The sequence below is a fragment of the Heliangelus exortis genome, chromosome 1 (assembly GCF_036169615.1).
Source record: "Heliangelus exortis chromosome 1, bHelExo1.hap1, whole genome shotgun sequence".
Lineage (NCBI taxonomy): Eukaryota > Metazoa > Chordata > Aves > Apodiformes > Trochilidae > Heliangelus > Heliangelus exortis.
Genome location: NC_092422.1, coordinates 197,772,060 through 197,786,168, shown reverse-complemented (window position 1 = coordinate 197,786,168; position 14,109 = coordinate 197,772,060). Strand labels below are relative to the sequence as shown.

The following is a 14,109-nucleotide window of genomic DNA, read 5'->3' as shown; positions in this document are numbered from 1 at the left end:
CCTGGGCAACCTGGTTCTAAAGCTCAGCACCCTCACCCCAAACAATTTCTCCCTCCCTCCCTCCCTCCCTGCCCAAGATCTCCTCTCCATCTCCCCTCTCCCAGCTGGAAACCCTTCCCCCTCGCAGGGTCCCATCCCTCCAGGCCCTTGTCCCAAGTCCCTCCCCAGCTTTCCTGGAGCCCCTTCAGGCACTGGAAGGTGCTCTAAGGTCTCCCCATTGCAGCCTTCTCTTCTCCAGCCTCAACACCCCCAACTCTCTCAGCCTGGCTTCCCCATGGGGTGGAAGCAGGAGGTCAGTGCTGCAGTGGAGCAGCAGACTCACAGTCCCTCTCCCCTCTCTCCTGGTTGAGGTCTCCAGTTGCAGAATAACCACACAGAGCTGGTGCCCTGTGGTTGGTGGGTGATGGTTGTGTTGGAGCAGAGGGCTCAGCCCTCCCCCTGTGCCTGCAGGATCACAAAGCAAGCGGAGCAGTGAGCACGTGTGGTTTCCCAGGGAAGGGAGGCTGGAGGTGGATTTAGAATGAGCACAGCAGCTTTGCCGCAATGTAAAGCTGCATCCTGAGGGCAATGTTCAGGCAGGGAGATGTGATATGAATGGAAGCCCTGGCACCAGGTCTCTGGGACCCTCCTCATCAACTTGTCCAAGTCTGTGGATTAGAGATGTGTTGAATATAAATGGAAGGTCTGAGGGCACTTGAAGTTTGAGAGTTCATTTCTAGTTTTGTAACTTGTAGCCTGAGACCATCTCTTGCTAAAACCAATGTTTGGTCTTTTAGCTTTAATGGTTTCTTAGTCCTGGAGACCAGTTCTAGATGTCCAGGGACGGATCAGGTGCTTTCATATTGCAGTTCACAAACTCAAATGAAGAAGCACGGGTGGGATGTCCTGAGAGGTGTCACAGGTGGAGAAATGGTGACAGTGACAGTCTCCTCATGAGAGATAGCCTTGCCCAGCTATGGGGAGCAGCTCCTCTGGTACCAAAACGGCTCTTTCAGATGAGGAGCAGGCAGTAATGAGGGTTCTTAAAGCTGCAAGCAAGCCCTGTCTTCTTCACACTAATTCAGTACTCAAACACCTTCTGGAGCTGGGAGAGGGGTGGCTGGCTATGGATGCTGGAGGGGTCCAATGGCTGCTCCAGCAGGTCTTTTTCTCAGAGAGGTTCCCCTTTGGGGAAGGAGATGCTTCCATGGAGCGTTGGCATGAGGAGCCATCAGATCAGGTCCTATATGGGAGCCCCGCTGAAGGTGGCATTGAAGCACAGCCCACCCAGAGAAGAAGGAGGACAAAGAACTCAGCTTTTAGCAAGAAGGCTTTTCAGTTGATTGGTACCAACCTCTGTAGCAAGACGGACCTCTCTTAGGGCACGGCGCTCCAAGGTGCAACCAGGTGTTCCAATAGAAACTCACCAATAGTGCCCTGAGTCTATTGCCCTCAGGACTGACTAACCTGGATCAGTGCTATTGCTCCAAAAGTGGCTAACCTCCTCCCTGGCTTCCTCAGGAGTGAGCTTTATTGGCCCTCTAATCCTGTTCATGTGCAGTTAGGGCCTGCCCTAATCAGGCACAGGTGGGCTTAACACAAGCTCATGCCCAGTACCTGGCAATTAGTGGCACCTGGTTGCCTCATTTCACTACAAACCTCCAACAGCTGCAGTACAGGACCTGTCCTCTGCAGTGGTCAAACTGCCCTGTGTCAGGTCCATGGCCAAGACCACTGTGCCCCGTGGCTCTCCCCAAGGCCCTTTTAGCCTTTCAGTTCTCAGCAGCACCTTTGACACTGGTCAGGCTGTTGTGGTTCCTCCAGCTGTCCTTTCTCCTCTGCTCCCTGAGGACTGGGGTGTTTGGCCCTGGATCCTGTCACCCCTGCAGATGTCCCTGCCCGCTCACCCTCTCCACAGGAGGGGACCCCTGCCCAACCCACAGCAGTATCTGCTTCACCCCAGGTTGTCTTCTGTCTCTGAGCTGTGGCAGAGGGAGCCTGGAGCTGTGCAGGGCAGTAACCTTGATCCTGCAATGCCACCTATCAGCACAGCTCCCAGCATCAGAAGCCTGGTTCAAGTTTTGCCTTCAAGCTTGCACTGGGGCCCTGCCCCAGCCGAGTCCCAGCTGCCAAATCTTTGCAGTCATGATGGGCTGGGATGCCTGGCCCTTGCCCTCCTTCCACAGAGAGGTACTTTTGCTTTTCTCATCACCTCCTGGGCTTGTGTTGCTCTTTCTGCTCTCCTTTGTCTGCTCCAAACCCCCACTCTCTCTGGAGGTCTGGACACTTAAACCTCTTCATATGGAAGCCAACAGGTTGATTTTTTAATCCCAGCAAACCAAGTTTGTGATTGAACTCCATGATCTTACAGATCTTTTCCAACCTGAATGATTCCGTGATTCCTTGGAGTGGTCACTACTACTAAATCTACTTTTTGTGTTGACTCAGCCCCTGCTTGCTGCAATGTATTTTTGTGGGAATCTGATAGCATAGAATCACAGAGGGGTTTGGGTATGCAGGGACCTTAAATCCCACCCAGTGCCACTCCTGCCAAGATCAGGGACACCTCCCACCAGCTCAGGGTGCTCCAAGCCCCATTCAGCCTGGGACCTTCAACCCCTCCAGGGATGGGGCAGCCACAGCTTCTGGGGGCAACCTGGGCACCCAGGGGCTCAGCACCCTCACCCCAAACAATTTCTCCCTCCCTCCCTCCCTCCCTGCCCAAGATCTCCTCTCCATCTCCCCTCTCCCAGCTGGAAACCCTTCCCCCTCGCAGGGTCCCATCCCTCCAGGCCCTTGTCCCAAGTCCCTCCCCAGCTTTCCTGGAGCCCCTTCAGGCACTGGAAGGTGCTCTAAGGTCTCCCCATTGCAGCCTTCTCTTCTCCAGCCTCAACACCCCCAGCTCTCTCAGCCCTTCATCGTAGGAGAGGGATTCAGTTTTTATCCCCTGTCTAAATTTTAAGCATGTGGAGGAACAGTCAGATGCCTGGACCTGATTGTCCTGCCCTGCTCAGTGACAGTGCCCTCAGAGATGAAGTTCTTTCTCAGAGCCTAATCCTGTGGAGCAGGGTCTGCAGGGGTCACTGTGCACATCACACAGCCAGGCAGAGCTGCCCCACACACCCCTGTCCTCTGCTGCCTGTGTACATCCAGAGCCTGGGTAAGGGCTTCCCACGTCACTCCTGGGCTCCAGCCCACCTGGAGGCCATGGCCAGAACATTGGTGGCCCTGTGTTCTGCCAGGGGATCCAGCCCCGTCTTCTGCATTTGTCTGGCTCTTCAGCATTTGCTCATGATCTGACTTTTGGTCCCAGTGTTTTACTAATTTCAGAACCATTTCCTTTACTTCAGAGCCCCATCTTTTTGTTTCCTTTTCTGACCCCCCCCCAGCTCACATGGCATGTCTGGTTCTGGTGGTTCGTGCTGCTGGGTCTGCTCATGGCTCCATTCCTGTACTGAGCAAAACCCCAAGTCCTCCAAAATGTGCATCTGCCCAGGCTTCATGACAAGCAGAGGTGGAACTCCAGCAGTGACTACTTAGTCTGTTTGCCATCTGCTGACCCTCGACCAAAGGATCCTGGTTTGCAGATTCTTACCCTAAAACAGATACCTGAGCCAAGCAGGTTATTTTGTGCCTTCAGGTCTTCTCAGGAAAGACCTTGGGTTCATCACAGATAAGATCAGAAGGCCACCCATCCTTCCTAGTGACTGACCTTCCCCATCTGTCATGAGTGGGGTTCACATCCTCTGGGCATGTTGGTTCCAGGAGTGTGAAGGGACAGGAAATGCCCAGGGCAGAGGGATCAGCATCGCTCTGTCCACACCACCCCTCACCCTTGCCACAACATTTCTGTCTCTAGAAACAGCTGGGAAAGGAACCTCAGTGTTGACTCAGCATCTCTTAGAGCACACATGATGGAAGTGTAGCTAAAAGTAGAGTGGTTGGAGGACAGTGGCTGCTTTCCTCTGGCTGGTTTGGCCAAACCCAGCTTGTCCATATTTGCCTCTCCACACCCAGATGCCAGCTCTCCGTGGGCCTTCCTAATGTCCTAAATACTGCTGTGGTCCTACATCCCACAGGGCTGCGGTGACAGCACAGGCACAGGTGATAGCAGTGGTGGAGATCTGTGGTGGGATTCATCCCACCTCACTTCAGGACTTAGTGTACCTCAGTTATGGGAGGTACACTCCCATAACCTCCTCAGTTATGGGAGGACAAGAGGAAATGGCCTCAAGTTTCACCAGGGGAGGTTCAGATTTGATATTAGCAACAATTTCTTTATAGGAAGAGTGGTCAAGCTTTGGAACAGGCTGCCCAGGGCAGTGGTGGTGTCACCATCTCTGGAGGGGTTTAAAAAGAGCAGGCTGCCCAGGGCAGTGGTGGTGTCACCATCTCTGGAGGGGTTTAAAAAGAGCAGGCTGCCCAGGGCAGTGGTGGTGTCACCATCTCTGGAGGGGTTTAAAAAGACTTAGAGTCACAGCATTTTGGAACATGGTTTAGTGGGCATGGTGGTGTTAACAGTTGGATTTGATGATCTTACAGATCTTTTCCAGCCTTAACAATGCTACAAATAAGTGTGGAGATGGAATTCAGGGAGTTGTGAATTCATCTGACCTGGCCTGAGGTCTGCCTTAGGATGTGGCAGATCCAGTGGATTCACTGACCATATGTTCCCTGATCAGAGAGGAATTCCAGGACAACTTTTTCCAGGGCAGGTGCCTGTTCCCTGGACAGCATGTTCTGTCGGGTCAGTCACAGCACCACCATCTCTTGTCAGAAAGGACCTTTTCCTGGGGCACTGCGGGTGAGAAGCACCAAACATGGAGCAGCTCCTTGGAGCACTGGGGTTTGGTTCTCCATGCCCAGGGGTTTCTTTCAGAGGATCTGCCAGGCTGGGAGCATCATGGGCAGAGCTGCAGGTGCCGTGGCTGCTGCTCAGGGTCCGTTCCAGTGCTTGATAACCATTTCTGTAAAGTGCTACCTAACATCCAACCTAAACCTCCCCTGGCAATCCTTGAAGACATTTCCCCTCATCCCATCTGTAGTTCCTAGTGAGACCAACCCCTCTGGCTCCAGCCTCCTCTCTCAGGGGGGTGCAGAGTGTGAGAAGGCCTCCCCTCAGCTTTCTCTTCTTCAGACTGAACAGGTCCCTCAGCTGCTCCTCATGAGGTTTGTCTCAGTTCCGTCTGGGAAGCCCCGTGTCTCACTTACACAGGAGGGTTTTTTACATCCTAAATTGGAGGGATTTTCTCTTAGATCCCTGAGCATGTGTCTCAGTGCAATTTCCAAGTATCTTTTATTGGGAAAGTAAAGAGACTGTTGTCCCACTGCTCCTTGCCAGGGCTCTCTGGGGATCTTTTGAGGGGTTTCCCATCAATGAATTACTTTGTTTTACAATGAATCTGTAAATTTGGGCTGATCTTCCTTCCGAGCCAGCTTTTCAGCCCACAGCTGTGTTCTCTCCTATGCAGAGTCATTCAAGTGCTGGTTGGAAGGGTTCTCAGATCCTGCTCTAGAAGGGTTGCAGTTGGTCACCTGTGGCTCTGTCCAGCCAAGCCTTAGAAACCTCCTGCAGGAATCCATCTGCAGGATGGTGATCTTGCAGTCTTTCTGGTGGCTGTTCTGACCTTCCAAATCACCATGACAAATAGGCATCTATCAGATAGGCAGTGGTCTTGTGATCACTTCTGCGGCTCCCTCAGCCCCCTCTGCTGAATCCCACCAAGCCTGTGGACTTGGAGCATAGAATCACATAATAGTTAGAGTGGGAAGGGGCCTGAAAGATCACCCAGTGCCACCCCCTACCACAGGCAGGGACACCTCCCACAGCCCAGGGGACTCCGAGCCCCATTCAACCTGGGGCCTTCAACACCTCCAGGGATGGGGCAGCCACAGCTTCTCTGGGCAGCCTTGGACAGGGGCTCAGCACCCTCACCCTAAACAATTTCTCCCTCCCTGCCCAAGATCTCCTCTCCATCTCCCCTCTCCCAGCTGGAAACCCTTCCCCCTCGCAGGGTCCCATCCCTCCAGGCCCTTGTCCCAAGTCCCTCCCCAGCTTTCCTGGAGCCCCTTCAGGAGGTGCAGCAGCTCTTCTACGACCTCCCAAGCCTGTTGCTCCTCCACTACTGGCTGTCACTCTTGCACTGACCCCTACACTCCAAGGTCTTGGAACACACTTTGTTTGTGAACGCTGAGACATAAAATGAAGTTAAGCACTTGGGTCCTCTCTGTGCTGTCCCTGGCTGGTTTTTCAACAGCAGACTCGCATTTTCCCTGAACTTCCTTTTGGTGCCAGTCTATCACTACAAGATGTCCTTGTTCTGCTCAGCATCTTTTGATAGTCTTTGCTCCAGCTGGGCTTTGGGCCTCCTGACACTGTCCCCAGCACTCGAGCAGTGCTTTCAGTGTTTGATGCCTGTGACTATTTCACCTGATCTTTGTGTTTAAGTTCATTCAGAAGATTGCTAGGTCATCAAGCAAACTGTCTGCAAATGTGTCCAATCTTTCTACTTAGGGTGGGTGGGTTGTTCCTGCTATTTCAATTTTTTTTTTTCTTTAATGACCTGCACCCCCTTCCCTTTGGGCTGTTTCTCAGGAAGCTGAGTCTGTCCTGAACCTCAGGATCTGTCCTTCCTCCAGATGCTCAGCGCAGCCATCACACAGCTGCCCTGTGACCATGCTGAGCACCAGGTCCTCCCTCCAGGCAGAAAGTCACCTGCAGCACCAGTGTTTGTGTAGGGAATTGACACCAGTGGTCTGGGAGCCTCCTGGATGCCCTGGCCAGCAATTCCTTGGCTTCCCAGCAGATGGACAGTTGAAATCTCAGAGAGAGTGAGGGCTTGCAAGACTTGCCCTCATTGTTCATGGACAGCCTCACCCACCACCTCCTCTTAGGCAGTGGTGACAACCTCAGTGTCCTGCATTCCTTGCCTGGATCCAGGGCCTTACAGAAGGCATCTCTGTGCTCCCACTTCGTGTGGCCAGGAGCTCTGTCACATGGAGACACTTCTCTTCCCCACCACTCCTTCCTGAGCAGCCTGTGGGCATCTGGGACCACGTCCTGACCAGGACATGCTGTCCCGCCTCTCAGTCTGAGCCACCAGAACCCTGCCACTGCAGCAGGAGAGGCAGCTCTTCATGTTTGCTGTCCATGCTCTGTGAACCTGAGGGAAGCTTCCAAAATCCCTGTCCACTGGACAAGAACGGGGATGTCCCCTATGGACCTCTGCTGGCATACCTCCTCCATGCCTTCCCCTTCCCTCTGGGCCTGGGTCACCATTCCCTGCTGAACCTGGTTTAAAACCCTCCTCTCCACATCAGCAAGTGTGGTCACCAAGTGTTCTTCCTGCTTGTACTTACAGAGGGGCTTCCTCTTCCCGGGGCTCTTCCATCCTCCTCCAGTGAGGCACCAGCATCAAGGAAGCTGAATCGTAGCAAGCAGCAGCATCTGCACAGCCAGGAATCAGCCCAGCAGATGGTGATCTCCACACTGGGCCTTTATTGCAGCCAGAGGTTTTGGGGACAGGCTCTGCTGAGAACATGTTCTTGCTGTGTCTCCATCGCCCTCCACCCCAAAGCCACTTTAGAGCAGTCACTTTAGAGCTGCTCAAGGCAGTTCCTGGATGGAACACCAGTTCCACAAGGATGGAGCACCAAGGGGTAGTGATCAGAAAGGCAGGAGTCCCAAAGACACCAATGCAGGCCCTGGGGCAGGCTGCAAACCCTCCAGGACAGTAGATCTGTCTGGCACATGGTGTCTTTGTCACATGTTTGCTGACAGCCTTCTCTGTGACAATGACATGGGCCATGGGAATGGGGAAATCCCTAAATACACTTCCTCACTCTTCCAGCACAAAGTCACTTGCAGAAACACTGCAGGTTTTGAGCTGAGGTGGCCCTTGAGTTACATCTTCTCTGTTTTCCCTCTTGAGCTTTCGTCTCCTTTTCTTTGATCTCTCCTTTCCTTTTCCTGCAGCACCCACATTCTGCAGCGCAGCTGTCTGGGAAGGCACCACCCAAGTGTGGAGGCCTGGCTGACTGCAGAGCCCTGTGGGACAAGGCTTGGTTTCATGGCAGAGTTGAAGCTGCCACCATCTCTCCAGGCTTATCTATCCCCTTCCAGTGCCTCCTGAAGGGGCTCCAGGAAAGCTGGGGAGGGACTTGGGACAAGGGCCTGGAGGGATGGGACCCTCCGAGGGGGAAGGGTTTCCAGCTGGGAGAGGGGAGATGGAGAGGAGATTTTGGGCAGGGAGAAATTGTTTGGGGTGAGGGTGCTGAGCCCCTGGGTGCCCAGGTTGCCCCCAGAAGCTGTGGCTGCCCCATCCCTGGAGGGGCTGAAAGTTGCATGGGGCTTGGAGCCCCCTGGGCTGGGGGAAGGGTCCCTGATCTTGGCAGGGGTGGCACTGGAGGAGCATTAACATCCCTTCCAACCCAAACCCTTCTGGGCTTCTGGGATCCTTCCTCAGACCCCGGCAGGTTTTAGATGCTTTATTTTTTTTCTTGAGGAGCCTGTAACTGGTGATGAACACTTCCAATGCAGTGCAGACATGGAGCATGCACGCCTGTGCACACAGAACTTCTGAGCATTAGAAACACAGATATAAATTTGTGGATATTTTGGTTTCAGGTTTGTATTCTGCAGTCCTACAAAATCATTGTTACTAGAAAAGAAAATTGCAGTTAACAAGTGACCTTGGGTGTCACCATGGGGTGTGTAGGGTGGTGAGAAGCTGCTGTGGCAGAGGTGAGTTCAGCTGAGGAACGTTTTCTGAATGTCCCTTCTGCCTCTGGTAAAATAGTGCTGATGTCCTCCAGTAGGAATTTTATTTGACAGGCTAAAAAAAAAGACTTGATGGCTCCAATCAAAGCAGGCAGGTGTACAGCAGGGCTATTTGAGGACACATTACTAAACGCAGCCCAAAAACTTGGGGGGGGGAAATCTGCTGGGCAAGAGATCACCCAGTTCAGAGAGGTATGGGAGGAGCAGTTTGATACTGCGTACAGACACATGGATCCCCTGCTTGCTGGAAAGGTTAACAAGGAAAGGAGAAGGAAATGTGGTTAATTTGAGCTAAAGTGTGTAGGAGGTTGATAAAGCGAGCCAAAGAAAATATCAAAGGCCAATACGTAAAGATAATAAGAAATTTTAGAGCATTAGAAGGAAAAAAAAAAAGAAGAAAAGTCTGGTAGAGATCTATTTCTATATGTAAAAGGTAAAATTGTATATTCTGGTGGGGAAAAAAAAAAAAAAAAAAAAAAGAGAGAAATGTTCTGTTCTGAGTTTGGAACAAATCAGGAGGATGTATCAATCCATATGATGTGCTTGGAACAGAAAGTTTCCCAGCTGTAACCAAGGAGAAAGTGAGATAGTATTTGCTAAAAATAAACATACTCAAATTAACAGGCTTGAATAACATCTACCCAAGTGTCTAAATGAGCCTGGGTGAGGAGCTGTCTGAGCTATGGATGCGAGCACCTCGAAATCTTGCTCATCTCTGAAATTTCCAAGAGCTGGTAGAGGGCTGCTGCTGTTCCTGTATTCTGAGGGTACAAAATAGGTGATTCGGAAAACAGAGCTTGTTTGGGGAGTATTGATGGGCAAAATAATGAACCCATTAATTTGCTGCACAATCAACAGCAAATTAGAGAATGAAAACGCAATTAATGCCGTGCAGAGCAGTTCCGGGGAAGGTGGCGGCAAACCCGCTCGGCTCTCGGCAGCACCGTGGGGCTGGTGAAGGTGAGGATGTGTTCACAGGGGTTGTCTCGATTTCCTTAATAACGGTGTGGCTCGTCTATCAGGAACGGGGCAGTAAACAGGGTTAAGGGAACAAAGGTGGCCTGGGAGGGTGGCAGAGCCCTGCAGGGGCCTCTTTGGAGAGCAGCAGCTCAGGGGAAGGTGCTGGTGTGGGGCCCTCACCAGCGAGGCCTCTTGGCAGTGTTGGACTCCCCCGAAGCTCAGCGCTTCTGTCGGTGTCTCCCAGTAGTGCCAAACCCCATGTTGTGAGGCTGCAGGTGGCAGAGGGGGCAGAGGAATCGTTCCCCTGCCGTGGAGTGACCAGGACCTCCAGGTCTCAGCAGCCGCAGCCAGGGAGGTGGCTGGAAGCAGAGAGTGGGGCAGCAGGAGATGGCAAAGGACACGGGAGTCTCCAAGCTGGCTGTGTCAGCCTTGGGTGCTCATCCAGGATGCGGCAGAGGGGGTTGGTGTCTGCAGAGGACAAGATTCCCAAGTTGTGTGCACGTGCGTGTTCTGGTGGCAGCTTTGGCAGATGAGTAGAACGTCTGTGGTGCAAGGCAGAGTTTCAGGCTGTGGGATGGGGCGGAATTCTGAGACCGTTCACCAGCTGGAAAAAGGGTTGAGGCTTCAGGGGCCCATCTCACTTGGGGAGGTGAAGCAGGGCTGATGAGGGCAGCAGCTCTGGTGTGTGGAGGTTTAATTCTGTCGGCTTGGAGGGTGACAACTCGTGTCAGATCTCAGGGTACCTGCAGGGATGGATTTCAGTGAAATCCCATTTCAAAGCATTTCTGCATTGGTACATCCTGTGCCCAGAGAATGTGATTGCCTGGGAGGGTGGGCAAGAGACTTCAGAGCTCAAGTTCTCAGAAGACATCTTAGGATGTGGATAATCCTGCAGCTTTTCTCCAGTCTGGGTGCAATGAGATACTGGAAAGGTGGAGCTGGGGATCAGACATTCACAGAGCTGCGCTCTCTGGAGCGATGTGCAGGGTTGTTCCTGTTGATGAAGCTTTATCCATGAAGCCCCCTGAGTTTTGCCCAATGCTCTATGCGTATGCTGGTTGGTGGACCCACCATCCTCCTGGTGGATGTCCATGACAGAGCTCTGGAGCAGAGCAAAATCAGTTCAGGCTTCAGAGCTTGCATTCCTCTAAGTGACTCTGTATTCCTGGGACCGTGCGTGACTCGAGTGATGCAGTGTTGGGTCGGGCTTCTTCCGTACAGACCCACACCAGATCCCACATAATGCTGGATTCTCTCAAGTCTTTCCTCAGAACTCAGCTCCCCCAGTTTTCTGGCAGTGCTATGTATTTCTCAAAGTGCTTCTTGGTGGTTAACATCAATGTGGTAACGAAGTGTTCCAAATGGACCTCAGCATGTTGGCTGAAGCTGCAAGGATAGTGCCTTTGTCTTCTTTCAACAATGAAATTCTGCATTGTCATGGCTTTAGGTACTCATCACCATTAAAGGATTCCTTCCTTGCCTGGGGACAGTATTCTGCTCTTTTTCCCACAGCCTGACCTGAGCTGGGAGCATTTAATTTGTCCCAGCTCTGCTGGCACCGTGCTGGGTACTGCATGGATCTTCAAATGGGAGTCATCTCTTTGAGGAAGCACTTTTCTCATGCTGTACAACAGCCAGATGTGCTGAACCCAGGGCACAGTCCAGTTCTTTCTGACCAGCTACTTTTACACTTCCCACACATGGCAGCTTTGATGTTTCATACCAACATCACTTGTTGGGAGTTGTTGGACATGATCTGGGATTTTGATGACCAGGGTGACACAGCACTGCACTGAAATACAAATATAAATTGTTGTTTCTGATTGATGATGTTACAGAGCTGGTTGCCCTGCTCAGTGGGTAGAGCTGAGTGATCCATGGAGCTGCTGTAGCCAGGTGATCTAAACCAAAGGTTGCCTGCCAGTCCCTTGGTGTTGAGATTGGTTCAACCTTCACTGCAGCAGCTCTGGTCTCTGTGTGCCTCCTTGAGCTTCAGGAGCACAGGATCCTTGCCTGTCTTTTCTTCTGCTGGAGGGGTCATTGGTCAGTCACAGGGGGGGAAACATTAGTGCTATTCCTCAAGTCATGTGAGAGCTCCTCTGGAGTAATACCCACCACCCTAAAAATCTGTGTTCAAGAAAGATTAATTCAGGCTGGAACAGGAGCATGGAAAAGCTGCTGCATTGATCAGGAGAATGGGAACATTATCTGACAGACTACTAAAGCTTTGGATCCTGCCCAGCTTGGAGGGATCAGACAATGTATTAAATGTCCTGTTGGACCAGACTGATGCTCTGTTAGCCCAGTTCCGTGTCCTGGCAGGGGCATTACAAGTTGCTGTGAATTAAGGAGAGCACCCGTGCCTGGCCATTTTGGGTGTTCCGTTCCCTTGGCCTTCCAGCATCCAATGTCATTGTCCTGGGGATGGTGGCAGCAATGGCCCTGTTCAGTCCCTTTGGTGTCTGTACACCTTGGCCATGCATCTCTCTGAGCCTTCTCCAAACTGGAGTGTCCTGGCCTTCTCCACCTATCTGCACAGGGCAATTGCTCCATCCCCTTGACCATTTCAGTTGCCTTTCACTGCCCTTCTCCAGTTCCACTGCTCCATCCTTGAGCTGCTGGACCACACCTGCAGACAGCACCAAGGGGCATGTGTAGGATCAGCACAGCCCCACATGGCACTGCCCCCCTTGCTTTCCATCTGACAGATTTTGTTGCTTTTTTGGCTGCTGTACACACAGTCCATGATTCTTGAGAGCTGTCAGTATCAGCTCCAAGACTTTTCTGGAGCTGCACCCACCAGGCCCATGTTCAGCATCATGAAGCACATTCAGATGGCTCTTCCCTAGAAGCACTGCTTTGCATGTGTCTGCATGGTGGCCCATCTGCCACCCTTTGCCCTCTCCCTCAGCTTGGAATTCCTCCTGGAGTTTGCCAGCATTGCTGCATCCTTTGGCTCCTCAGAAGGCAGAGGCAGCAGTTCCTAATGCCCAGGTTCCACACAGTGTCTTCACATTTCTATCTATGTTTTTTTGGGTTTTGTAGACACTTTCTGTGTCGTTTGATTCTTGATCTGTTGTCTTCTTCCAGGCGAAACCAGTTGGACTTGATGATCTTAAATGCCTCCTCCAACCAAGTCGATTTTGTGATTCTATGACAAGTTTTTCTTTGTTGCTGGATCAAACCCACACAGGTTTCCAGCACTGCCTGTCTGATCTTCCTCATTCCAGCACCTCTTCATCTGAGGCCCAGCAGTCATTTGGAGTGTTTAATTCAGTGGGCAGGAGTCCCAGCTGCTGCTCCTCTTGTAGAGTCATCCCTGCACACCACAGCCTGGGATCAGAGCTGGTTTGTGTGTTTTGTGTGTGTGTGTCCCGAGCTGCTCTGACACTGGGCAGCCCTGGGTGGTCAGTGTGATGGACCCTCCATGCATGGGTCTGCTTGGGGAGGAAGGGGTTTTGCTGTGTTTGTTTTGCTGCCTTCTTCTTTTCTGTCTTGGTGGGTTTTTTCCTCCCTTGGGAGGTGGTGAGGTGCTCCAGGAGCAGAGCCCTACCCCCCCTGGCTCCAACCTCCTCTCAGGGGGTTGCAGAGAGCCAGAAGGTCTCCCCTCAGCCTCCTCTGCTCCAGGATCAACACTCCCAGGGCCCTCAGCTGCTCCTCACAACTTCTCCAGACCTTCTCCTTGCTCTCCAGCCCCTTCCCCAGCTCCATTCCCTTCTCTGGACACTCTCCAGCCCTTCAGTCTCTTTCTGCTCCTGAGGGGCCCAGAACTGACCCCAGGATTGGGGGTGCAGCCTCAGCAGTGCCCAGGACAGAGGCACCAGCACCTTCAGCTCCTGGTTTGCTTCCATGGGTAGGAGCTCCCCTCCCCACAGGTCTGAACCCACTGCAGTGCCAGGCTCTGCCAGCTCCTTCACAGGGTTTATCACGCCGTGTTGACTCAGCGCAGCTTTGAAGCTGAAAAAGAGCTGAAAATCTTCATGCCATCTTCTCGCTGAGCTAACCTGTTTGTCAGATGAGTTCTTCTCTTTGTGTTTTGAATTTTTCAAGAGCAAGAGTTAGAGAAACTTCGCTCAGCTGGGTGTGCAGCCATGGTGATTTGCAGTTGCAAGGTTCTGCACTTCATCTTAGTGGGTATCTCCAGGCACCCAAGGGTGAATCGAGAATTTGCAGAAGTTGTTTTGCAGATTGTGCAGAAGTTGTTTTTTTCCCCAGACATTCTTGCAGAGTACAAGCACCTGCTTGAGCAGCCTCCCCTGCTGTCATCTGGGCCGTCTGACATCTATTCTGCACCTTCTGGGTTACTTTAGCCCTTTGGCTGCTTTTTCTCACCTGCTGCCCACGAGGTACGGGCAGGGTGAGCTGTAGGCTCCTGGTGTTGAGCCCCTGCC

General features: G+C 52.3%; 1 protein-coding gene across 10 annotated transcripts in view; it reads left to right on the top strand.

Moving 5' to 3' along the window:
* Positions 1-14,109, top strand: part of SHANK3 (SH3 and multiple ankyrin repeat domains 3) — a 318,859-nt gene that overhangs the window by 253,904 nt on the left and 50,846 nt on the right. The window lies entirely within an intron of this gene.